The 25956-nt window shown below is 46.5% G+C and overlaps 1 long non-coding RNA gene across 4 annotated transcripts; it reads left to right on the top strand.

Annotated features, from left to right (window-relative positions):
- Positions 1-15072: 15072 nt before the first annotated feature.
- On the top strand, positions 15073-23778 carry LOC311604296. Of its 4 annotated transcripts, XR_014781440.1 has the most exons (7): positions 15073-15154; positions 15539-15630; positions 18581-19086; positions 19647-19780; positions 21907-22006; positions 22095-22160; positions 23698-23778. It is a non-coding gene; the product is annotated as an uncharacterized lncRNA (long non-coding RNA). The 4 variants fall into 4 exon arrangements; XR_014781439.1 differs by lacking the exons at positions 18581-19086; positions 19647-19780; XR_014781441.1 differs by lacking the exons at positions 18581-19086; positions 19647-19780; positions 23698-23778 and adding an exon at positions 22849-22946.
- The last annotated feature ends 2178 nt before the right edge of the window (positions 23779-25956 follow it).

The raw sequence follows: 25956 nt of genomic DNA, 5'->3' as shown, positions 1-25956 counted from the left end.
GCCCTCTACCTAGTGCACTCCCCAGCTTCTAAGATGGATTCAGACTTCCACTTCCTAGAACTTCCTCTGCTAGGGACCACAGAGGCCACATGTCTGAGCCCTGCTCCTTGACAAGCCTGACAGCCTTGGAGACGCACTGACCTCCCTCCTGCCTAGCTTTGCCTCCCAGGGCTCTCAACTCCAATGCTTAGACACTGTTCCTTTGAGAAGTTCTGGGCTGGTAAAGCCTTCTAGAATATTTATTCATTTCCTCCTTCCTCCCATTCTCTCTCTCTCTCTCTCTCTCTCTCTCTCTCTCTCTCTCTCTCTGTCTCTCTCTCTCTCGCTCTCTCTCTCTCTCTCTCTCTCTCTCTCTCTCTCTCTCTCTCTCCCCTTCCTTCCATTCTCTGCTTTCCTTCCTTTCATTTAAGTATAATGCATCTTGACTCTGTCCCAGTTGAGCTAGATGATCACCCCACGGCACGCAGTTCCCACCTTGCTTCTCACTTACACTCACGTACATCCCAAGTCCCTTCTGAGCTGGATGGCTACTGCCTCCGCTGGAATCAGCCATGGAGGAGCAGAGTGCAGGTTTTCACAGTCCCAAGGCATCCAGGCACAACCTGGAATTTCAGAGCATGGAAGTCTAGGCCATTCATCGTCCAACTCATTTCTTTAGTCATGCACTCTGGCCTGCCTTTAGAGGCCCGCACTGTGGGAAAGGGTTCGAGGACATTAAGGAGCATTAACGATGGAACAAGACAAATGCAAGTCGGGAGAATCGTTCACTGGCCTCAGCTCTCTAACTTTGGGTGTTGTGAGAATAGTAACCTTGGAGTTATTCACTCAGTGCCAATAGCAAGCCCTCAGGAGGCTGAGGATCACAAATTCAAGGTCAGCTATCTGGTCTCCAAAAAACCTAAAAGCAAAGTGAAATAGTTGTGTCAAAAAGGGGGGGGGGGGCTATGGGATAAATCAAACCAGAGAAATGGCTCTGCACTTAATAGCACTGGCTGCTCTTCCAGAGAACCTGGGTACAAGTCCCAGTATGTGCATGTCAGATCGCAACCTCCATAATCCCAGTCTCAGGGGATATAATGACTCATTTGGCCTCCAAAAGTCCCAAACAGATATACATGCAGGCAAAGCACCCATACACATAAAACTGAAAAATAATATAATTTTTGGTTTAATTTTAAAAAGACTAAATCAAATAAGAGAGGATAGGTTTATTATCTCTAAATAACTTCCCACAAAAACACACTTCTTACAATAGTAAGTATAAAATAAAGTTTGGACCACCTGACCACAGAAGCAGAAATGCTCAGATCGAATCCTGCGAGGTGACCCCATCTCAGAATGTGGGAAAGGCATTCACGTTTACCAAGTGAGAGTCTTCTAAGAAGCACACAAAGAAAGAAAATTGCATGTGCAAGAGACAGTTGTGAAAGAGAATGGAGAGGTGCCTAGAAGCCTTCTAGAATAGTCATTCATTTCCTGGCAAAGAGACCCTGCTCTAGACCCAGCACTGCAGAAGGGAGGGGCCTGAAGAAGGTTAGGAAAGGGGCCTCTAACAGGTGTCTTAGTGTTGCTCAGCCCAGTCCAAGTTGACAGTGTTTAGGAAACAGGCCTGCCTCAGTATCCCGGCTGTGCTGCTGGCTGCTGCTAGCTCATGGGAAGCCTGGCTTCACTCTCTTGGTGGCTGGTGATAGATCCTACAGTATAGCAAGCAGGGCAGATCAGCCCCTACTCCCTATCCTTGGAGATATAACAGGTACACTTTCTTGGACAGCGCTGTAATCCCCTTGTGCCATGTGTGAGGGCGCAGAACGGTGGCAGCAAAGGCCAAGAGGCTGATACACCAGAGCTTTATCTCCTCCTAGCGGAAAGCAGTCTACGATCACAGCAGTAAGTTACTATCTCTCTGTGTCACTATATGGTTGTCTTTCTGTGCCTCATTCTTCTCATCTCACAAGAACACATGTCATAGTCAGTCATGGTCTGCGATGGCGGTTGGTGGTTGTCAACTTGACGCTTCAGGGAAGAGGAACTCTCCAATGAGGAATTGCCTCTGTCAGACTGGCCTGTGGGCAAGTCTGTAGGGCATTTTCTTGATCAGTGACCGATGCATGAGAGCCCAGCTCACTGCTGGCAGTGCCGAGCCTGGGAAGATGGGCCTGGGTTCTATAAGAAAGGTAGTTAAGCAAGCCACAGAGAGCAAGCCAGTGAGCAGCACTCCTCCACGATCTCGGCTTCAGTTCCTGCCTCCAGGCTCCTGCCTTGAGTTCATGCCCTGACTTCCTCCTCTAGTGATGATAAGATTAAAAAACAAAAACAAACAAAAAAAAACAACAACAACAAAACAAAAAAAATCTTTCCCCTAGCTTGTTTTTTTGTCAGTGGTTTAGCAAAGCACTAGAAAAGCAAACTAGGTTGCCACCCAACCTAATGGTCTTATTTTAACTTAATCTCTTGAAAAGGCCTATGGCAGAGCCAGAAAGATGGATCAGTGGTTAAGAGCATGGTTGCTCTTCCAGAAGATGCAGGTTCAGTTACTAGCACCCACACAGCCTCTGTAACTCTATAGGAAGAGGTAATGTCCACACATTCTCTGTCTCTCGCAACACGGTATCACGTATTACCTCAGAACTCTGTCAGCAGGAAGGCCACCACCAAGTGTGACATCTTGGCCTTCAACTTCCTGAAGAGACACCAAAATAAACATCTTTTGCTAAAGTTATCCTGTCTGTGATCTCTAGCTATTTATTAGGTTATGACATTCATGCATACCTAATTTTAAAAACAAAGAAAAGCTTACGAATTGGACCTTTGAAGAGTTAAATGCAGTAGCCTAAGTCATATGAAAGGTTCACACTCGTCTTTAATCAACACACAGCCTGTAGACTGCAGCTCACTATTCTATCACAGCAAATTCTACATGTGCGCATGCCTACTGCCCATCAGCTGCTTCCACCTCTCAGAAAGAAGAAAACCTGATTACTAGGTTAATCGGTACGTGTGTGAGCCTTGGAGTCAGAATGTTGTCTTCCTGTCTTTCCTAGTTACTATCCTTACTGCAAGAGGGATTCAAGACCAGGCCTTATTCCTCTGCGCCAAAAACAAACTCAGAGCTAGATAATAAAGAAGCTGAGACTATGATACAGCCCCCTCCTTGGAGTTAAAATAAACTGAGAGCAGACAAAGAGGTCAGACATCTTGTTATGGCCTCAGACTTCTGTGGATAAAGTCCTACGATCTCATGGGCACAAACACATACAAATGTATTTTTTGAGACAGGCTTTTTCTGTGTAGCCCTGGATGTCCTGCACTCACTTTGTAGACCAGGCTGGCCTCGAACTCACAGAGATCTGCCTGCCTCTGCCTCCCGAGTGCTGGGGTTAAAGGCGTGCACCACCACTGCCCATCTACAAATGTAAATAAAAATAAAAAACATTTTTAAAGTGTTTAAGAAGACTATGGAAATTCTTGATGTGTAAGCAAAAATCACATCAAATGTGTAATTCATAGAGATTTTGCTCAGGGTTAGGCTAAAGCAGATAACATTACTTCTGTTGGAAAGTGAAGAAAATAATACAGATGAGAAGAGGATGTGGCAAATATGAAAGTGGCAATTCCAGATGCCTGAGGTGAGGGAAACTGACATTTGGTTTAATGACTCTCTTCCTAGAGAAAAGTCAGGCTCATGGGGGAGACCCAACTTGCCCGGATCCCCACATAATTAGGTTGGTAGGCTTGATAGCATCATATTTACGCCCTAATGAATCATCACCCTAACACTACACTGGAGAATAACTGTGGTGCACATTCCAGTACCTCAGACAAACCCTTTCTATAAAAATACCACTTTTTAAATATAATTTATATTTTTTCTATAAATATAAGGATAGTCCTTGATATAAATACAATTAAAAGCCTGATGCAGTATCTCATAGTGTCTCAAAGGGCTCTCTGATGGATCCACGGGGACTCTGATGTCAACAGATAATACCTAACACTAGCTGCCAGTTCACAAGAAGCCTTTTGATGTCCTACAGGGCTGAGTTTCACAACCATGGTGACTTTTAGTCAGCATTGCTGGGAAATGGAGGACAAGCTTGTGAAACAGTCTATCAGTAACACAATCCAGTGACATGAGTCCAAGAGGAGCGGTGCAAATGACAGTACATATGAGGATTCTCACACTTGGAAGTACAACCTTATGAATCTAGATGCAACTATGTGGCAGGTATATGCAAATTTATGAAAAGCACATGCAAATTTGCCTCCTAAGTCTCAAAGAATGAAAACACACTTTTATGTATTTTTTTTCTGTTTGGATGGGGGCTGGGTGCTAGGGACCAAACTCAAGGCTTCAAGGTTGCTAGGCAAATACTTTGTCACTAAACTATAACCTTGCCCTGAAGTTTTTCTCTTTGAACCAGGCTTGCTGTCACTCTGTCATTTTGTTGCAGTATGCAGCCTCATCAACATGTTCTCCCATAGAGATACAAAGTAATTCAAACTCAGTCAGCCACACGTTCAAGTGACCCAGAAAGGACACATACTGTTGAAGGCCTCTGACACATTGCACAAGCTCCTAGCCAGAGAAGCCTCTGAACTCAGAACTGCGTAACAACACAATGCAGTCCTGCTCCTGTGGTACCTCTGTCTAGGGGTGTCTTGTGAGCCACTCCCTTTGGAGGAGACAGGGATGAGAAGTGGTCAAGGTCTCTTGGCCTCCAGAGCAGCCAGAACTTCTAGATAACTCTGTTTTTATCCAGGGTGATGGGTTTCCTGCCAGAGCATCCTCCCTCCATGGGAGTACCAGGGGGAGCGTGATGGCAGGTGAGGGCAAGAGGAGAGTAGGACAGAAACAGGGACTGCTCCTGTTTCCAGTTAACACCTGGTGTCTAGTTTATCATTATAGAAAAAAAAACCCTACAAACTTGAAACAGCCTAAGGTAATTATGCGTGGCAAAAACCAAAGATGATTGGATGCCACTTGGCCTCTGGGTACTACCTTGCTGTACTTTTATTTATTTATTTATTTATTTATTTATTTATTTATTTTTGGTTTTTCGAGACAGGGTTTCTCTGTGTAGCCTTGGCTATCCTGAACTCTCTTTGTAGACCAGGCTGGCCTCAAACTCACAGGGATCCGCCTGCCTCTGTCTCCCCAGTGCTGGGATTACAGGCATGCACCACCACACCCCAGCCCTGCTGAACTTTCTGCATGTGATATATTGTAAATAAAGGCCAAATATGGGCTGGTGAGATGATTCAGCAGTTAAGAGCACTGGCTTCTCTTCCAGAAGACCCAGGTTCAATTCCAAGCACCTATATGGCAGCTCATAACTGTCTCTAACTCCAGTTCCAGGGGATCTGACATCCTCACACAGACATATATGCAGCCCAAACACCAATGCACATGAAATAAAAATCAATACTAAAGCCCATCTTCTCTACATCCCACCATGTGTGTACGCAAACAGACGAGCCAAGACAGGTATGACCCAAACTCATCTGTGACAGCAATTCTTGGCTGTCAACTTGACTACATCTGGAATTAACTAAAATTCAATCAGCTGAGTACAGCTGTGAAGGATTTTTCTTTAATTAAATTATGTGAAGTGGGAAGAGCCACTTTTAATCCAGATTTTTTTTGAGATTTTATTTATTTATTTTATGTATCTGAGTGCTCTATTTGCATATACATTTGCATGCCAGAAGAGGGCATCAGATAACATATAGATGGTTATGGTCCACCATGTGGTTGCTGGGAATTGAACTCAGGACCTCTGGAAGAATGGACAGTGCTCGAGCCCTAATCCAGATCTTTTGAAGCTGGAAGATGCCTTTAATCCAGATCTCTTCATGTGGGAAGAGCCACCTTTAACCTGGGCCACACCTTCTGCTGGCAGCCTGTATAAAGGGTATGTAAGAAGGGAGCTTGCTCTTTGCCTGCTTGCTCTTGCTGGCAAGTTCATTCCTTCACTGTCACTAAAGCCTACTTCTTTGGGATTCTGGCATATACTGAAGACCAGCTGAGACATCCAGCTTGGTGGACTGAACAACTCCTGGGTTCTTGGCTCTTCCATTGGTAGACAGCCATTGTTGAACTAGCTAGACCACAGCCTGTAAGCCATCCTAATATATGTATATATGTATGTATGTATATGTGTGTATATATTTATTATATATGTTCTGTTCCTATAAAGAAGCCTAATACATCAATCTTTCTATCACATATATCTAGAAATGATTTCCAGATGGATCTATGAGGCGTAGCTTATTATTAAATCTGGGACAGCAGGCCTGTTTCTCACCACATCCAAATGAACGGCTCATCCACAAATCTATATGAGAGCAAATTTGGCCTTTGTAGCATGCCTGGACCATCCCCAGCCCCTCCACTGTGCTTTCTGCATTCTGTCCTGCATTAGCTGCAGAGACCACATTGACTGAACTGGACCAGGCATGGTTTTAGGCCCAGAATAGTTGGTGCCTTTCGCTAGTCTCTGGATAGCACCCTTCTGTTCATATTTTTCCTCTTGGCCAAATAGGACAGGAAATCACACACACACACACACACACACACACACACACACACACACACACACACACAGCATCAAGATGCTCTATTCCAGATGTTAGGTATCTGCCTTCCTCCCTGTTTCGTTAAAGGACTGAACACTAGAATCATCTGAGAAGAAAGCCTCAATGAAAGGTTATCTGACCATGTTGGCCTGCGACTATGTCTGTGGGGATTATCTTGATTGCCTTAGTTGAGGTGGGAAGTCCTGCCCACTCTGAGTGGCACCATGCCCTCGGCAGGGGACTCTGAATTGCATAGTGTGGAGAAATCCACAGTCATTGCTCTCTGTTCCTGCTTATGGATGAGACAGAAGCAACTTAAGCTCCTTATAACCCATAAGCTCCTGCCACTGTGACTTCCCCGCTCTGATGAACTGGAACCTGGAATTGTGAGCTAAAATAAACACTTTTCCCCCTAAGTTGTTTCCCCCCTACGATATTTTACTGCAGCAGCATAAAACAAAACTAACATACCCTCTAAGTCTCATAGTGTAGAAAGCTCAGTGGGGTATTGCATCTCAAGAGAGGCGGAAAGCTAGAAAGTGGGTAAGTTAGGACTGGTAGAGTTGCAAGTGACAGTAAATCTAATATGACAGTGGTTTAAACGGAACAGGAATTCATTGGCCACACACATAAAACCACACTGGAAACAGACAGTAGCTTCATTTGGACACTATACAAAGTTGCCAGCGACTAAGAGTCTTTTGTGTTGTGGTTCCTGTATTCTGAATGCAAGGCTTCCAAGGCCGAGTGAATCCTGGATGTCTCACCTAGCAGCAAGCATGGTGCCCAGGTTTTAGCATCATTTCCACCCACATCCACGTATTATTCCTCCTATGTCTCTAAATACTTTTGAAATAGTAAGAGCACTGCCTCAGCTTGGGGATGGAGCGTAGCTGGTAGAGTGTTTGCCCAGCATGCATCAAGCACTGAGTTCAATCCTCAGCCAGCATGGACAGAGTATGATAGTGTCTGGTTGCTTAGTGGCTGGTTGATTTTTTTTGAGACACTCTCACTACAGACCCCAGGCTAGCCTCCAACTTGCCTTCTGCCTCTGCACCATTTACAGTGGGTATGTTTGGGCTGTAACTATGGCCAGGAAGTATCTCTCCCTATAAAGCCATACCAGTAGCCCTTCACTACACAACCCAAAAGCAAGTTTCCAGACTTGTCAGCCAGTGGTCACCAAGTCCATCCAGCAAGCGATCTTTGGGTAAAAGTAAAATGTTCTTCTTTACCAAAAACCATTTGTAGTATTGCTGGCCTCGTTTTACCTTCTCACCTGGAAGGTTCCCTAGCTCTCTGGGCATGGCTCTGCTTTGGGATCCATGCAGACTGTCCTCCCATGGCACACCTGGATCATCAAGAAAACTGGCTTCCAGGGTCCCATCCTCATTCACTCTTTCCTAGTGCAGCTGGGTGAGGAGCCTGGTGCTCACCAGAGCCACCGCCTGGCTCTGCAAAAGACAATCACGAACCCCCACCCTCCACACTTGCTTCTGGAGAGCTTCTTTACTGTATTGAGAAAACACAAGTCTTGAACATCACACAAAAGGGCAGCCTCCTTGGGTGACCCACAAAGGCTCTGTCATCTCACTTGGCTTGGGGAAGTTCCTGCTTTGTGCACTTGCCAATTCACTGGAGAGGGGACCTCTGGGCTGGAACTATATGCCTACTCAGTTATTTAGCCAAGTTGAGAAACAGCCCTTTATGAGCAGAGTTGGGGGCAAGAAGAAAGAGGTCACCGCTCCTAAGAGTTAGTGCTAAGCATAAATAAAGGGGAACATTTATAATTACTCTTGCATGCTACAAAAGCTTTTTAAAATTCTTCTCCCATATATTGCATCCCAAGTGCAGTTTCCCTCTCTTCCCGCCCCCAATTCGTCCTCCCACGACGTCCCCTCTTCCTCAGATCCACCCTCTACTCTGCCTCTCCTCAGAAAAGAGCAGGCCTCCCAGTGACATCAACCAGGCATGGCATAATAAGCTACCATAAAACCAGGCATGCCAGAGGTCATGATGCTCGCCTTTAATCCCAACACCAGGGAAGCAGAGGCAGGCGGATCTCAGATTCCAAGGCCAGCCTGGTCTACGGAGTGAGTTCCTAGACAGCCAGGGCTACACAGAAAAACCCTGTCTTGAAAAACAAAAAGCCAACAAAAAACCCTAAAGACCAGCACATACCATCACAGCAAGGCTGCACAAGGCAACCCAGTAGGAGAAAAAGGTTTCCAAAAGAACCAGGGACAGCCCCGCTCCCATTGTTAGGAACCCCACAAGAACACCAAGCCACTCAGCCATAACATAGTCACAGAGACGAGGTCAGATCCCTACAAGCTCTGTTATCTCTGTGAATCCCTCTGAGTCCCCATCAGTTGATTCTGGCGGCCATGAGTTTGTGGTGTCTTTGACCCCTCTGGTTCCTGCTATCCCTCCTCCCCCTCCTCTGCAGGACTCCCTGAACTCTGCCTAATGTTTGGCTGTGGGACTCTGCATCTGCCCCCATCAGTTGCTGGGTGAAGTCTCTCTGGGCTCTCTGATGACAGTTATGCTGAGCTCCGGTCCCAGGAGACTCTACAGGCAGGACAAACAATAGGTCAAAAGTTTTAAGAAAGGGGTTTTTGTTGTTGTATTGTTTGTTTGTTTGTTTTGAGACAGGGTTTTCTGTATAGCTGTAGCTGTCCTGGAACTCATTCTGTAGAACAAACTGCCCTCAAACTCAAACATCTGCTTGCCTCTACCTCCCAAGTGCTGCTACAAAGACTTAAAAAAAATTTTTTTTACAATTATTTATTGTGAGAATGCATCCAAGGATAACCTTGAACACCTAATCCCACTGTCTGCCTCCTGGGAGTTGAGTATTACAGGCATGTGTCTCCTGAGAGCTGGTATTACAAACATGTGCTCTCTCTCTCTCTCTCTCTCTCTCTCTCTCTCTCTCTCTCTCTCTCTCTCTCTCTCTTTCTCAATCTCTCTGCTCTCTCTCTCTCTCCTCTCTCTCTCTGTTCAATGCAAGGGGCTGAACCCAGGGGATCTTGTGCCTAGGCAAGCACTCTACCAAATAAGTAACCTCCCACTCCTATTCTTATAAAGAAGGATGTATTTGTTTTTATTTTATATGTATAGGTGTTTTTGCCTGCGTATATGTCTATGCACCATGTATGTACCGTGCCCTCAGAGGCCAGAAGATGGGGTCAGATGCTGGCGTTACAGACAGTGCTTAGTTGCCATGTGGATGCTGGGGATTGAGCCCAGGTCCTCTGAAAGAGCAGCAAGCGCTCTTATGCACTGAGTTGGCTCTCCAGCCTGCATCCCTTCATCAGTTCTTAGCATTCATCCCTCTAGGAGTCTTCAGCAGCTCAAGTCTTATAGTGTTTTCCTACCTGTGGGCCTCACTGTGAGCAGAGAAGTTCCCACAACTTCTGACATTTTCTGAGGACATTCCCTAATACTTCACAATTAGAATCTCGGGGAATTCCTTGAGATTCAATATCTTATTTAACAGGCATTACTATTAAGATACTACTCGAATTAGAGTCGTTCAATCTTTAGATTTTTGTTTGTTTGTTTTTGTTTTTGTTTTGTTTTTAGAGACAGGGTTTCTCTGTGTAGCCTTGCCTGTCCTAGACTCGCACTGTAGACCAGGCTGGCCTCTAACTCACAGGGATCCTCCTGCCTCTGCCTCCTGAGTGCTGGGATTAAAAACATATGCCACCACCGCTCCACTTTTCTTTTCTTTCTTTCTTTCTTTCTTTCTTTCTTTCTTTTTTTTTTCTGTTTGTTTGGTTGTTGGTTGGTTGGGGGGGTTTTGTATTTTTTCGAGATAGGGTTTCTCTGTGTAGCCTTGGCTGACCTGGACTCACTTTGTAGACCAGGCTGGCCTTGAACTCACAGTAATCTACTTGCCTCTGCCTCCCGAGTGCTGGGATTAAAGGCATGTGCTTTTTATTTTGGTTTTTCTAGGCAGGGTTTCTCTGTGTAGCCTTAACTTTCCTGAACTTGGTTTGTAGACCAGGCTGGCCTCGAACTCACAGAGATCCACCTGCCTCTGCCTCCAGAGTGCTGGGATTAAAGGCATGCACCACCACCGCCCGGCAGATCCCTATTTTTTTAAGGCTTGTATATTTTCTGTCTGCTCAACCAATATTTTGATATATGTCTTTTTCTGTCTCCTAAAATACTTAGAAAACATATTTTTAAAAAACATTTAATAATTTGCCACAGTAAAGAAGGTAAGTATAACATTGTTTTTTACACACACAGGAGACGACCAGGAGCTTCGGAGGCTTTCACGACTGAGCATACATATTCCGTCAGGCTGAAGACCTTTGGGGAAATGGACTGGAAATAGGAATACAAGAAGAGAAAAGAGGGACGTGAGAGACTTCTGAATGTCAACACGATTTGCTCCTGTCATTTCAAGTGTGACGAGTTTCAAGTCAGCACATCCTTTGAGCGCCCTTTGGCCCATGTTTTAAAACAGCATAACATTTTTACTTTAACATGTCAGACTTCTATGAAAAGATGTCCTTCCTCCATAGCTGTTTAAATTTAGGATATAAAAAAATTTCAGATGTCGAGTTATAAGCGATGAGGAGGGTGTTTTCTTTAATGTCTCCTTTAGGAGACATGCAAGCTAACAGCATTCTTGAGCAGCACTGCACTAGAGAGAGCAGTCGCAGGGCTCCGACTTATAGGCAGGAAATGCTGTTCTCCTTTGTGTGCTCACAGAGCCTGCTGTGTAGGTGGGTAAGCACAAGCTTGTGCGCAATCCCGTGTACATGTGAACACAGATTCCTACTGATGATTCATAATTTTATCCTGTGCTGTATGTTTTCATTTTAATACATAATTTTCTGTGCCAAGCTAGCCTATTTATATACTTCTTAGATTTACTTCAGCAACACTCAAGATGGAGCCAAGCAAGCCAGCAGATTACCTACCATTGGCCCACGTCCCTAGCCAGTAATGGCTTGGTTTCTTTTCTTTTGAAAGGCTTATTTATTTTTATAATATGTGTTATAAGTGTTTTGTCTGCATTGAAGTGTTTGTACCACATGTGTGCCTGGTGCCCACGGAATCCAGGGAGAGCATCAGATCCCCTGAAACAGGAGTTACAGCCAGTTTGTGAGCTGCTGGAACTGAACCTAGAATCAGACATAAGAACAGGCATGCCCAGAGAAGTGGGGAAACTTGCGTGCCAAGAGCAGCCAGTGCTCTCAACTGGTGAGCCATCTCTCCAGCCCCTGGTTTCGTTTTCTTAAAGAGAAACAGAAGGGGTCCTGAGACAGGAGAGTGGAGAAAGGGTCTGTGGGATAGCCGTCATGGAACAGAATAAGGTTGTACAAGGCACAAGGGCCCGCCATTGGAAGGAGGTGCCATGGATGGTGAGTGGGAATGCTCTCAAATGGTCCCGACCATCTGGCATCAGGTCTGTGCACAGTCCATGCCAAGGACACAGGGCCTTATTTTCAAGAAACTTGGTTCAGTGCCAGGTTTCAAGAAATTTGTTGTCCGGTAGATACACTCAGAAGTGAAAAAACACCGAGATGAGCCAGGGATAGTACGTGCCTGTAATTCCTCAAGAGGCCGAGGTAGTTCAAAACCAACCCGGGGTTACCTAATGATACTCTGTTTCAAGAAACTCACAAATAGGGATGGGAGAGATGTGTTAGTGAGAAAAGAGCCTGACTTGCAAGCATGAGGACCTGAGTTCAGATCCCTTGACCCCACATAGAAATAAAGGGGTGGCAGCATGCTCCTGTAATCCCAGCACTGAGGGACAAAGACAGGTAGGTCCAGAGGGCTGCTGGGAGCCAACTTATCTGAAATGGCAAGCCCTAGGCTCACTGAAAGACCCTGTCTCAAAATCCAAGGTAGACAAGCAGTTGGGGAAGACATCGTGGTGCTGCCATGGCAGGTGTGTCCACAGGGACTGTGACAAGGCACCTATGCTAAGCACACACAAAAGGCTCATTTGGGTTTCTGGTTTCAGGTCACAGTCTTTGGGTCTGTGGCAGTGTGGTACATCTTGGTGGGAGTGTGTGGCAAAGAACACTTGTTCACTTCAAGGCATCCAGGAAACAGAGGGTGGGCAGGGTCCTAGCAACCCATCGAAGGGCGCTCTCCCACCATGAGCTAACTTCCTCCCACTGGATCCCCCACCTCTTAAAGCCCCTAGCATCTACCTCTTGCCAATAGTGCCATAATCATGGACCAGGTGATAAGGAGTGAGTGAGCATCATGTGCCCCTCTAGCCTCCTCCACTTCCTTCCTGCTCTCTAGCCTACTTCCTACATGTTGAGGAAGGATGGCTTTTCTTCCTTCCTTGATTATCATTCTGGCCTTCCTGCAAGTATAGGGTTGGCTTTTTTTTTTCCTGTTTACAGTGTCCCCACAGGCTCATGGTTTGAACATTTGGTCCCCAGCTTGCCTCACTGTTTTAAAGGATGTGCAGCCCTTAGGTGGCAGAGCCTGGAGGATGTTGGTCACTACAGATGGGCCTTTGAAAGGTATTCCATCATGGCTCTCTGCTTCCTGGTCTGTACCATGGACAAGCCACAACCTGCTCCTGCCACCATGGAGCTTCCCTGCAGCACCTTCCCTGCTCTGGTGGACCTACAGCCTATGAAGCCATGTTACGAAAAAAGCTCCTCTCCTTCAAGTTGCTTTTGTCAGGTGTTTTGTTCCAGGAACAAGAAAAGTAATACACAAGTAGTGATAGATATACGTTATATATTTCCTCTTTTTCCTATACACACACACACACACACACACACACACACACACACACACACACACACACACTATGGCTTAATCTTTTGCCTCAACAGTACACATTCTGGGCAGCTCTCTCCATGAATGCGCAGAGAGCAGCCTTGCCCCTGTCATATGGCATTCTACCGCAGGATGTCTATAGCGTATCCAGTTTCCTAATATGGACCCTTAGGATGTTTCCATGGCTACATCACTTGTCTACAAATGATGCTACTATGAGCAACTGGATATGCATCTCTACCACCACAGGTTGCAGACACCCCCAGGGATGAGTTCCCAGAAGAGCCAACCCCACCTTTTATTCCTGGCAATAAAACTCTTACTCACCCTGTGACACCCACAGCCCAAAGAACTGGGCATAAGAAAAGGCACGTCCAGAGAGATGAGGAAAATGACCTGCCGGTGCTCAGTGGCCAGCATCAGCAGCATAGGGCATGACTCCTCCATTTATGCTTCCATAGCCCTATTATTAAACCAAATTCAAAGATATTCCACCCTTTCAACCCCCCAACATTAGGTAGGAGAGAAAGAGGGATAGAGGGAGAAGGGGGTGCCTGTTGTTCATTAGACTACTTCCTGCTGATTAAGGGTGTCAAGTTCCTCAGGGAAAAGTTTGATCTTTGCCCTCAGTATATTCCTTTTCTCTCTCTCTCTCTCTCTCTCTCTCTCTCTCTCTCTCTCTCTCTCTCTCTCTCATCTCTTTGAGCATGACCACTTGACAAACTATAACAGTAACAAGCAGCAGGCAGGCAGCACCAGGAGGAGGAAGAAGAGGAGAAAGAGGAGGAACAGCAGCCATCACAGCCACTGCTAGGGTGCTCACATTCATATACACTCTCAAGAGTCCCCAGAATTCCAAATGTCATATACTTGCAGAAACTATCCGCCCCTGGCAAAATCACACCCCTGCTAGAGCATGAGGCAAATCATAGTCAGCTGCTGTGGACAATCTGAAGCAGCCCCATATCTCACGCCTGGGATTAAAACAAAAATGTATTCCCATAATAGTTCTGTGTTTTTAAAGAAACCAAAAAGTCTCACGACATAGAGTTTTAATTTTGCTGTTTGGGGTGGTTGGTGGGTTTTGAGATAGACTGTCACTACACCGCCCACATTTTGTTCTGAACTCCTGACATAACCACCTAAAGTTTCTGAAGGGACTCAGACACGCCAAGCAAGGCTGAGATGTGCTCTCTCTGAGTACTGCTTAGTGCCAGGCAGCATGTGCTCAGTACATTCTAAGGACTACTGAGTGGCAGTGTTGGTTTCAGGACACAAGGTAAATCTCAGTGATGGGCCCTCCTCCACACAGTGCCACCCCATGTCTTAAGGAAAGCCTTACACATCTGCAGACACTGCACATTGGCTGTTCATATGTTTCTTGCTGGCTTCTGAGATGTTAACAGCATTCTCCAAGGAGCAAGGAAATAAGGGGCTACACAGGGCACAGACATCTAGCAGTGAGTGATGAGGCTATGTGGGCACACCAAGGTGCACACAGCATCTCCTGAAAGATGTCATGGCTTTTGTGTAGCATGAGTATCTCAAGCTTGGTCTTTAGTGGGCCCATGTTGAGAAATAATCAGGCGATTAGATTCTCATGCCCTTGAGGGGAATAGATGAATGGTGTTCTTGAGAGACCTCAGTTAGTTCTCATAAGAATGTTATGACATCATGAGCACACACACACACACACTGGAACTCTTTAGCCTCCTTTGATCCCTCTCACTGTGATGTCACTGTCTTGAGGACCTTTGCAGAGCACAAGGGCCCTAGTCTTGGACTTAACAGCTTCCACCTGCAAGTAAATCTACTTTCTGTCATGATTTAGATCTTAAATGTCCCCAAAGGTCCCAGTGTTGAAGGTTCGGTCCCCAGCCTCTGGTACTACTGGAAGTGGCAGAGCCTAGAGAAAGGAAGTAAGGCCTTAGGTAGTGTGCCCTTGAAGAGGATTAGGCTCCAGACCTCAACCCCCACTCCACTGTTTGTTGAGACAGGCTCTTGCAAAATAACTCAGGCTGACCTTGAATTCACAACAGTTCTCTGTCTTTTGATGGTTAGCTTTCAGTGCCAATTTGATACAACCTAGAATTACTCAGAAAGAGAATCTCAATGGGGGATTGTCTACATTGGGTCGGCTTGTGGGCATGTCTAGGAGGAATTGCCTTAATTAACTTAATTGATTTAGGAAGCTCCAGCCCACTGGGAGTGACACTCTCTAGGCAAGGATCCTCAACTACGGAAGAGTAGAGATGAGCACAGGCAAGCAGACAAGAGAACGTGAGTGAACACATTTCTTTCTGTCTTGACTGTAGATCCGCCATGACTAGCTGTTTGAAGTTCCTGTCTTGACTTCCCTACAGTGATAGAGTTTAACCTGGACTTGTAACCTGAGAATAAGCCCCTTTGTCACCTAAGTCACTTTTAGTCAAGGTAGCCTAGCACAGCAATAAAAATAAAACTGGAACGTTCCTCAGCCTCCCACATGTTGGCGTTGCAAACACAAGCCACCATGCCTGGTGAAATTATCTGCAGAACAAGATTCAGGAGCGTTTGTGGGAGGACTTGGGAGGTTGAAACCAGGGCCTTGGGTATGCTAGGCCTCACCACCGAGGCATGGCCCCAGCCTCAGCCCTTCCCTCTTTCTTTGCCTTCCCACCACCATGAAAACAGGTCCACAGGCACACACATGCCAACCACAGGTCCATGGCAATCGGGCCAAACAACCCTGAACTGAAAACTCTGAACCCATGAGCCAAAATAAGCCTTTTCCTTAATCGGGTTGATCGTGTCTCATAACTCTTTCTAAGATGCTCAGTCTTGGGCATTTCATTACAATAACAGGCAATACATTGAAGCAGTGAAAATAGCTGGCCTGAATCACATGTTCACTATGCACCAGCCACGATGCCACATATTTTTTTAAATTGATTTTTTAAAGGTAAGCATAAACAGCACTAGGTTCAACATGGCATCTTTTTATCCACGTGCCACCGCACTTAGTTCTGACCCCTGACCCATATTCTGTGATATTCTTCCATTTAATCCTTGTGCTGTTTTATGTCAACTTGACATGAGCTAGTCATTTGAGAGAGGGGAGATTCTACTGAAGCACTGCTTCTATAGGATAAAGCTATCGGCAAGCCTGTAGGGCATTTTCTTAATTAGTGATTAGTTGATGTGGGAGGGCCCATGCCATTGTGGGGGGTACCATCCTGGGCTAATGGTCTTGGTTTCTAGAAGAAAGCAGGCTGAGTAAGCCATGAGGAGCAAGCTAGTAAGCCGCACCCTTCCATGGCCTCTGCATCAGCTCCTGCCTCCAGGTTCCTGCCTGATTTGAGTTTCTGCCATGGTGTTTCATCACAGCAGTAATTAACTCCAACTAAGCAATTCTTAGGGAGGGGGGCAGTCAAAGCCACGTCATTGCTTCCATTATCATTCCTAGCATAATCAGTCTCAAAACTGACAGTCAGTGACAGGTTAGCAAAGTTGTCCAAAGACGCACAGCCAGCAAGTGGTGGGGCCAATGTCAAAGTAAAGCAACCTGATTCAAAACCACCTTTATTTATTCCAATGCTATTGGTTTTTTTGTAATTATTTTTTAAAGGTTTTTATTTTTTTAATGATGTATATATCTATGTCAGGGTTTGTGCAGTGAGCACAGGCACCCAATGAGGCCAGAAGAGGGCATCATATCCCCTGGAGATGGAGTTATAGGCAGTTATACGCCACCTGGGTACTGGAAACTGGTCCTCTACAAGAGCAGTATGTACTTTTAACTACTGAGCCATCTCTCTAGGCAATAATGATTTTTTAACACTTATTTATATTTCTGTGTCTGTGTGTACATGTTATATATGAGGGTACACACATACATAGAAGTCAGTGGATAGTGTTTGCATGCGTGCACACACATGTATATTTTACTGTCCATTAGATATTAGTTAGGAATAGGTTCACCTATACATTTCAGAAACCAAAATTAGTATAGTTTGCCAAGATTACAAGTCTGTATCTCATTCACATAAATGAAAAATAACATTTCATGATTTTAACAGTGGTTGGACCCCGTGTCTTAGTCACTGTTCTATTGCTATGAAGAGACACCGTGACCAAGGCGGTTCTTAGAAACCATTTAACTGAGGGCTCGCTTACAGGTGCGGAGGTTTAGTTCATTATCATTATGGGGGTACCATGGCAGCACATAATGACACGGAAGAAGTAGCTAAGAGCTACATCCTGATCTGCAGGCAGAGAGAGAGAGAGAGAGAGAGAGAGAGAGAGAGAGAGAGAGAGAGAGAGAGAGAGAGACCAATGAAATCTCAAAGCCTATCTGCAGTGGCACACTTCCTCCAACAAGGCCACACCTCCTAATCCTTTTTAAGTAGTGTCACTCTGATGACTAGGCATTCAGATTTGCGAGCCTATGGGGACCATCCTTATTCAAACCACCCACCGTCCTCCATTAACACAGAGCTTCTGCCTCATGGTCCAAACTGGCTCCGAGCTCCAGTCATCACACTCATGGTCCAGCCTACAGCATGAAGGAAGGGGAATCCTTTTTCTTTAGCACTCCTTCCCAGAAATTGAGCATGATACCTCCAATTTTAGTCCATTGGCCACGGTCTTATCCTGTGGCTACTCTCAGTTCTGAGAGGCTGAGAAAAAAGAGGCCCTTGTTCCAGAAAGGCGTGCTAAAAATATAGGTTATTGCTATGAAGAAGGAGGCAAAAACCATGTGTCTCAGAATGCCTGTGACAGACTCCACCACAAGGATAAACAGCACAAACGTACGGTGTCCCAGTGTGGACAGAACTCTGTAAATGAACTGGGAAAGGGGTCCTGAGCACACCAGGCGTTCTGTAGCCTTCCTCCTGCCACTGCACCCTCTGAGACGGCCATCTTATGTGAGCATGCACCCCAGCAGGCGGCTGACATCAAGGGGGCCCACCACCTGGAATCTGTGAGACCCAAGATCTAGTGGGAGAGCTTGTGTCCAAATGTAAAGGGAGTAGCTGGGTATACTGACATGCACGAATGTGAACACACACACACACACACACACACACACACACTGCATTTTTTTTCACACTGCATTTTTTAAAGACAGTCTCCCCTGTAACCTAGGCTGGCTTTGAGTGCTTAATCTTCCCTGTCTCCTAATGCTGGGATTACAGGTTGGGATCATGACATTTGGCCTAAAACTTTTATTTTTTTTTTCTTCCATCAGCCCCTCTGAGTATGCAGCTTCCCTGGCAGGAAGGAGTGGCTTTTTTGTAGCCCGACCTCCAGAAGTGGCCTCTTCTCACTGGTTTTAAAGGTCACTTGCTGACCCTGGCCGTTGCTGAGACTGAGGAAATACACACAGGAAGTGTTATGCAAGGGAGCTCTGAAGCTCACTGGCTCCTGACAAGAGGCCTCATCTGATGCTGGTGCTGCCCTGTGCAGGTCCCCGCCTCAGGCGTCCCCTAATACCACAGCTGTGACCACAGCCTGGCCAGATGACAGACAGTTCTGGGTGTGTATCCCACACACTGAGCTGACAGCTGAGGACAGAACAGGATGGCTCCAGCCTCTACCAGCTAGGGACTTTTCAGAGCAGGTATCATGAGAGCGCTACCAGAGGCCCTTGTGACTTTTGTCACACAGTCAAACTTCAGGATTGCACAAACCACCAGCCTGGAGTGACCTTGCCTTGTGGGGAAGTGTAGCAGAGCCCAGGCTCCTGCGCAGACAGTAAGTCCACAAGGGTACAGAATGCCAGTGTTCTGAGAGCTTAAAATACATCCACAGAAGGAGCAAGGCCGGCTGGCTGTTCACCTTGGATCGACTTTACACGGCCCTATAGTCAAACGGAGCCCAGACATCACGGAAGGGGTTGTTTGCCTGAACCTTGCCCTCACAGTGACAGACAAGTCCAATCCTCAAAGCCCTTTTCACTCACACTGGCCAATGGCTCTTTGGCCTCTCCCTCCCTCCCCCTCCTCTTATCCCCCTTCTACCTCTTCCTCCAGGCTGGCCAGCAGGCAGACCCAAGGCCACCCCATGTCTATACTAGCCTGACAGCCAGATGGCCTCCTTCATCACCCAGCCTTCTCTGCAGGCTGCATCCTGGACAGGCTAGGAGCTGACACAGCATCCTAGGAAGTTCTAGGACTTACCCTTCCACCCCTCTCCCGCCCTCACCCCAGCCCCAGCAAACCCAGAACACCCCAGCTCTAATCTGCCTCACTTCTGCTGAGTCTGCACGGTTTGGGACTAGATGACTCAGGCCCCGAATGCTTCTCTTTTTGCAGTACTCCACAGCAGACTACACCAGGTCACCATGCACTGTGGAGGTGGCAGTGCCTAGCCTGATTTCTGTTATCACGAGAAAGAATTCAGACACGTTCCCCTGGCTTTCGGTAACTCATACACACTCAGGAAACAGGTAGAAAACTAAGTTTCGATGCCGTGGCTCCTTCCTCTCTTCCACCTGGATTACACATTTCCCATCCATGCAGAGAAACTTCCAGAATGGTCAGGAACTGGGTGTTGACCACAGGCGTGGACATCAGCAAAGCTGGAGTGGTTATTGGATGGGACAGTTGCAGAGTCACCAGGCTGACCTCAGAGCAAGGTTCAGCATCAGAGCGTGATCACTGATGTTGTGGGCTGAAACCCTGCAGATAGTGGACTCTGGTCACATTTTGTGAAACTTCTCCAGCCAGTGTCCTCCTGCAAAGTCAGCTAGGCCACTACATGAGAAAGAAGCAGCTGGAAGCCAGCACCCTGCTGCCGTGTAATGACAGGACTAGCAGGGTACCATTATTGGCATCCAAATACAGTGGGCAGCCAGCTTGACTTACTCATGCCTAGACTTTGTGAACCAGGCATGCCTTGATGTCACACCAGGTCACAACAGTCCTCTTCCTTGGAGCCACATGGGCCCTGGTTGTGAACCTTCTCATTAGGTCTCTCATTAGTCCTCCAAGTTCCATCGTGTAGAAGAGGATGTATAAAAGAGGATGTGTAAAACATCCCTAATCTTGACCTTGACTAGATATAGTGGATAGCAGCTACCTGCAGGAGGCCCTGCACCAGGGCAGACATGACTATGGTGGCCTTGGCCAAAAGAGCAGTGACAGAGTCAGGGTCAGCTCCTGTCACCTGCTCTCCTCACCTTCACATAAAGAAAGGGGGAAACAGAGACTCAAGACTTCTTTTTCTTCTTGAAGTCTGGTTAGGCTTAGAGTCTAGCCTAGCCACAGCTTCTGTAAACCAGGGTTGTCCTGAGGCAGCACACACTGAGGAAGAGTTATTATCCCCTGGTCAGCACAGCATGCAAGCTATAGGAATGATCAGAGAGAGGACACACACAGAGCACAAACACACACACACAGAGCACACACACACATACGCAGAGAACACAAATACACACAGAGAGAGAGAGAGAGCACACAACATATACATATATAAAGAAAGAAAGAGAAAGAGAGAACACAGAGTGAGAGAGTGCCCAAACACACACAGAGAGCACACATACAGAGAGAGAGAGAGAGAGACAGAGACAGAGACAGAGACAGAGACAGACAGAGACAGAGACAGAGACAGAGAGACAGAGAGACAGAAACAGAGACACAGAGACACAGAGACAGAACAGTTTCTAGCATCTACTTTCTAATTAAATCAACAAACCAATGGCTAGTCTATACCATCAGCTAAAGTGAGGGTGGAGGTGGAGACATCAACTCCTTGTGAGACTAAGGCCTTGGATTTTGAGGGTCTTCTTGGTTGGCAGCCTCTCCACTCCTAGGACAGCTACATGTCCTTACAAAATGTCAAACCTGGGTCCATTAATATTGACTCAACAGTTAAAAATGTCCTCCTTATTGTGTGAGGCTCAGCCACGCTGTAGTTGAATGTACTCCCCCCAAAACCTTATGGTCTGGAGATGTAACCCCCAGTTTCATAAGCTCACAGTATCTGGAGGTGGGGACTCTGGGAGGCTAATAGGGAAGATGAGATCATGAGAGGGGACATCCCAGGATGGCATTAGTGGCTTTTAAGGAAGAGGAAGACCCAGACTATCACATTTGTCTGCCTCGCCACATGCTGACTTCTATTAGGTGACAGGAGAGATGGCTCATCGGTTAGGAGTACTTGTGGCTCTTCTAGAGGGCCCAAATTCTGTTCCCAGAACTCATGCCAAGTGACTCACATGCCTGTAACTCCAGCTCTAAGAAATCTGACTCCTTTTCTGGCTTCCAATGGCACCTGCGCACGTGGAATGCATACACTCACACAGGCACTCACACACATAAATAAAAAGTAGTAACAAAAAGAAAACTTTGAAGGTGTTTTACTTATTTTAACATATAATTATTATCTTATTTTAAACAAAAAGTTGCAAGTGAAAACACATACAAATTAGCCAAACCTGAAGATTATACCACTTCATGAACTTCTATGCAGTTTGTGTATATTTGTGTCTTAAAAATTAATAAAGACATAGAAGGCTGCCCACCCAGGGCCTGGCATGCTGTAAATATCACAGACCTAATCTCTCACCTGCAGTTCTGAACTCCAGACACCTCTGAGAGCTGAAACTCTCTTCCTTGACTGTATTATCTACAGCGACATTGCTGTGACAATAGCTGACTGAAACTTGAGAAAGGTAAGGTGGATTTTGGCTCGGGAAGGCCTGACAGACTAGCTCACTTCACGGCAAAGAGAACTGGTGGAGGAGTCTGTTTACTTCACAGTGGACGAGAAAGCAGAGAGCCAGGAGCCAGGGGCAGGACACCGCCTTCCGTGGCCCACTCATAGAGGTAAGCGAGGACACATAAGCATGTCTGCTGCGTGGGGACTGCCTCAAGAAGAAGCCTGCAAGTCCCTGTTGCCTGCAGAGCAAGAAATGGCAACTGGCATGAAAGGAGAAGGAAACTGAGGTTTCCTAGTGCGCTTCCTATGCACAGTGGAATACTCACTCCACATATAAAACACACTTTAACATTAAAGTAAAAGGTCGAGGAATGTTCCCCCTTCCCCGCCCCCCAACCCAGGACGGCAAGAGGAGGAGGAGAGCCTACAGGCACAGGCCTGTGGTCACAGCACTTGGCAGGCCGAGGCAAGAGGACCGGAAGTTCAGGATCAGCCTCAGCTATGAGTTGAAGGCCAGCCTGGGCTACTTGAGACCTTGTGAAGAGAGAGAGAGAGAGAGAGCCGGGGACGGGGAGAGCGGAGGGGATGGGGACAGGGAGAGGGACCCAGACAGACAGACACAGAGACAGACAGAGAAAGCAGAAAAAGAAAGAAAGAGGGAAGGAAAGAAGGGGAAAAGAAGGAAGAGAGGAGGATAAGGAAAAGTAGCCACAGTGTCAAGGATTGCTGGAGATTTCTATGCACCATTAGTGGGAATTTAGGTGGTGCAGACCGTGTTGGAAAACAGTATGGAGTATCTTCAAAAAGGTAAACTGAGAAAGATGGCTCAGCAGTTAAGAGCAGCTACTCTTGCAGGGAACCAGAGTTCAATTCCTGGCACCTACTTGGTGCCCCACAACCGTCTCTAACTCCAGTTCCAAGGAATCCCATCTCATGACCACTGTGGGCACGACACACTTATGGTGCATAGACATATCTACAGTCAACACACCCAATACATTTTAAAAAATAAATGACATAGAAGTGTCCTATGACGCAGTGATTCTACTTTTGAGTACATATCCAGAGAATTTAAAAGTAGGGATACAAAGATACATTTACCTGTCCATAGTCATAGAAGTAGCCAAAAGGTGATTTCACCAAATATTCAAGTTTTGGGGCGGGCGGGGGGGGGGGGGGGAGGGGGACCAAATGGTTCCGAGGCAGAGGCGTTATCCTAGGTTTGCAGGACAGTAGGTCAGGGGTCTATGAAGGGTAAGTGGGTCCAAGCTGCTGTCAGTGAGGACAGGTAAATACTGATCACAGATGCAGAACCTGAGACTCCCATGGACCAGGTGCTGATACCAGGAGCACTGACCAAGTGGACCATGGGCCTGGGCTGTCAAAAGTACTGGGCTCCTAGATGAGTCATGGCAAGGGGTTTGTGTTAGACCCCTGTGTCTCTCAGGCCATGAATGAGAGGGAAATCTTCACCCTCGAATTTCACCATTTTTTCCTCCCTCTCCCCCTCCCTCCCTCTCTCTCTCTCTCTCTCTCTCTCTCTCTCTCTCTCTCTCTCTGTGTGTGTCTCTGTCTCTCTGTCTCTCTGTCTCTGTCTCTCTCTCTCTCACAAACACACACACACACACACTTTTTTTTAAGTTAAAAGAAGTACTTTTTTTTTCCCCGCTCAGCTAATTCAGACCAATTTTGTGGTTTCTGCAGTTTATTTGAGGTTCCTCCTTTCCAATAAAATATGGCCAGAGATGGATCTTCCAGCGCCAAGAGTTCCTGCCCAACATAGAGGCAGAGCCACAGGTATCTGTAAACTCCCAACCCCACAACAAAACCTGCTCACTGCTCACACATGCCCCTGGGCTCCCATGGGCTCCAGCTTCCTCATGTGTACCCACAGACCAGGTAAGAAGACAGGCCCAGCTTCCTTCAGCAGAGGGATGGATCACAGAGGCAGGGACCAAGATGTTAAAAATGGCAAATAGTTCAATTGAAGTAAGAGTTTCTGACACTTGCCCCAAGGCTGGAAAAAGGAACTTCGTTTGTCCCCAGATTCAAAGTATCCCATCCAACCACAGAGGGACAGAGAGGAATCAGGGAACAGAGACACATGACTTTCCTTTGGTCTTAGCCCCTCTGCTCATCCATCCTTACTGACTCTAGGCTAACCAAGCCAGAGGTCAGGCAAGGATCCCTGGGAAATACACTTCACAGAAAGCCAGTATCAGCTATGCAGAGTAGCTCAGGTATGTAGGCAAAGGGTCCCACAGTCCAAGGTGTGCGGGTGCCATGGTGGCCCTATAACCGGCATGGCCAGAAATGAAAGCACTCTGAAAAGACATTTCAGTCCTGTCTCTCAATCTTAATATCAGACTATTGAAACAATGTGCCCTAAAGATGTGGCAACTCCCCCAGGGTTTTTTTTTTTTTTTTATGATGAGCAAAGGGGAGAGGTAACTTGTCTGAGAGATTTCACACAGTTCTGACAACTTGCCAGAGCATCTTTCAGGATGAGACTGAAGTCCAGGGATGGGTCAGTGGTGGGCAGGACCACACCTTGACCATCCTTAGCTCTCTGTTTATACCTTCATCCCACTTCAGGACCCTGGACAGACTTAGGAATGGGGTTCACTCTTCTTCCCTCTTCACAATGTGTCCATCATAAATAACCTTTTTCTGCTTTGCACTATTAATTTGGCTCTTTTAATTGGCTTAGGCTTATTGAGAATGAGTGGCCAGACCTGACTTGGGGCATAGGTGGTGTTATTAACAAACAGACCCGCCTCAGAAGGAGCGCCTCTTCTGGTTCCCTTCTGTCCTGGTATTTTTGCTTTACTTGATCTATAGACACAGGGCTCCCAGAATTTAAGCCTGATGTTTCCATTATCCACGGAGGCTTGTATGTGTCTGGCTATCTATCTGTGAACTTCCAATGTAGTTTGCACATCTGGCTCCCTTTACCAGGATAATCACCCACCTGGAGACTCCATGCTCTGAAAATATGGGCACACTAGAAAAGGGTGTGAGATACTGTTGTGTGGCAGACTTTTTCTGGAGAGACATTTAAAAAAGCATCTATTCATCCCAGAGAGAACTAACAGACCAAAGTGTGGAGACCACCTAAGTCCAACTCAGTGAGCCAATGAGTTCTATTGGGGCTATTTATATAAATATAGGTAAGTGGAAATGACTCAAAGATAGCTATGTCAGCAAAGCCCTCCCCAGCGTTGGTGACATCTCACAAAGGCTGGAGATCTAGAGCATAGCCTTCAGACAGCTCAGCAGGCTGGAGAGTGTCCCTTCCAGAGGGCTCAGCTGGCCTGAGCCTCCCCCAGGCAGCTCAGCAGGTCTCTGCTTCTCCCAAGCTACTTGGCTCTTTGCAGCTTGGCTTGTCTGAGAGTGGCTCTCAGAAGTCTTTACTGTTTACAAACTATTAGGGAGGGTGGGGCCTGGTGAATCTAGACCAGTTTCAGGGACTTCCTGAAGCTATTTTGAATTGTTTACTTCCTGTCTTTAAAAAATCCCTGTTGTATTTCACCTCCCTGTAAACATCCTGTCTTAAGAAGTTTCCTTCCAAGATAGAAGGTTTTAATCTAGGAGGAAAACGCCATACGATCGATAGGAGATAGGCCAAACAGCTAGGCTCCCAGGGTCAGAGGGCAGAGGCTACTTAGGTCTGCAGGGCCAGGGCCATAGATTAGACATGAAACTGTCCTTTGTTTAAATCCAGCGGAAGCAGCCAACCTTGCATGGCCTGAGCCTCCACACAACCTGCTTTACTGGATGAGACAGATGCATGTGAGGTCCCAGAAGAGAGTCCCAAGAGACAAAGGAAGAACGAAGATAAAGCCACATTCATGCCCTGCCTCTTACTCCTAGCTGCTCTGTGCTTATTTGGCCACCAAGGTGGAGGAAGGGAGGGACCATTATTCCTGTCTCACCGTGAGGAAAAACAGATATGAAGACAAA

The sequence above is a fragment of the Acomys minous genome (assembly GCF_964271855.1).
Source record: "Acomys minous genome assembly, chromosome: 9".
Taxonomy (NCBI): Eukaryota; Metazoa; Chordata; class Mammalia; order Rodentia; family Muridae; genus Acomys; species Acomys minous.
Note: the sequence above shows the minus strand (reverse complement) of the source record. Positions and strands in the feature narration are given on the sequence as shown.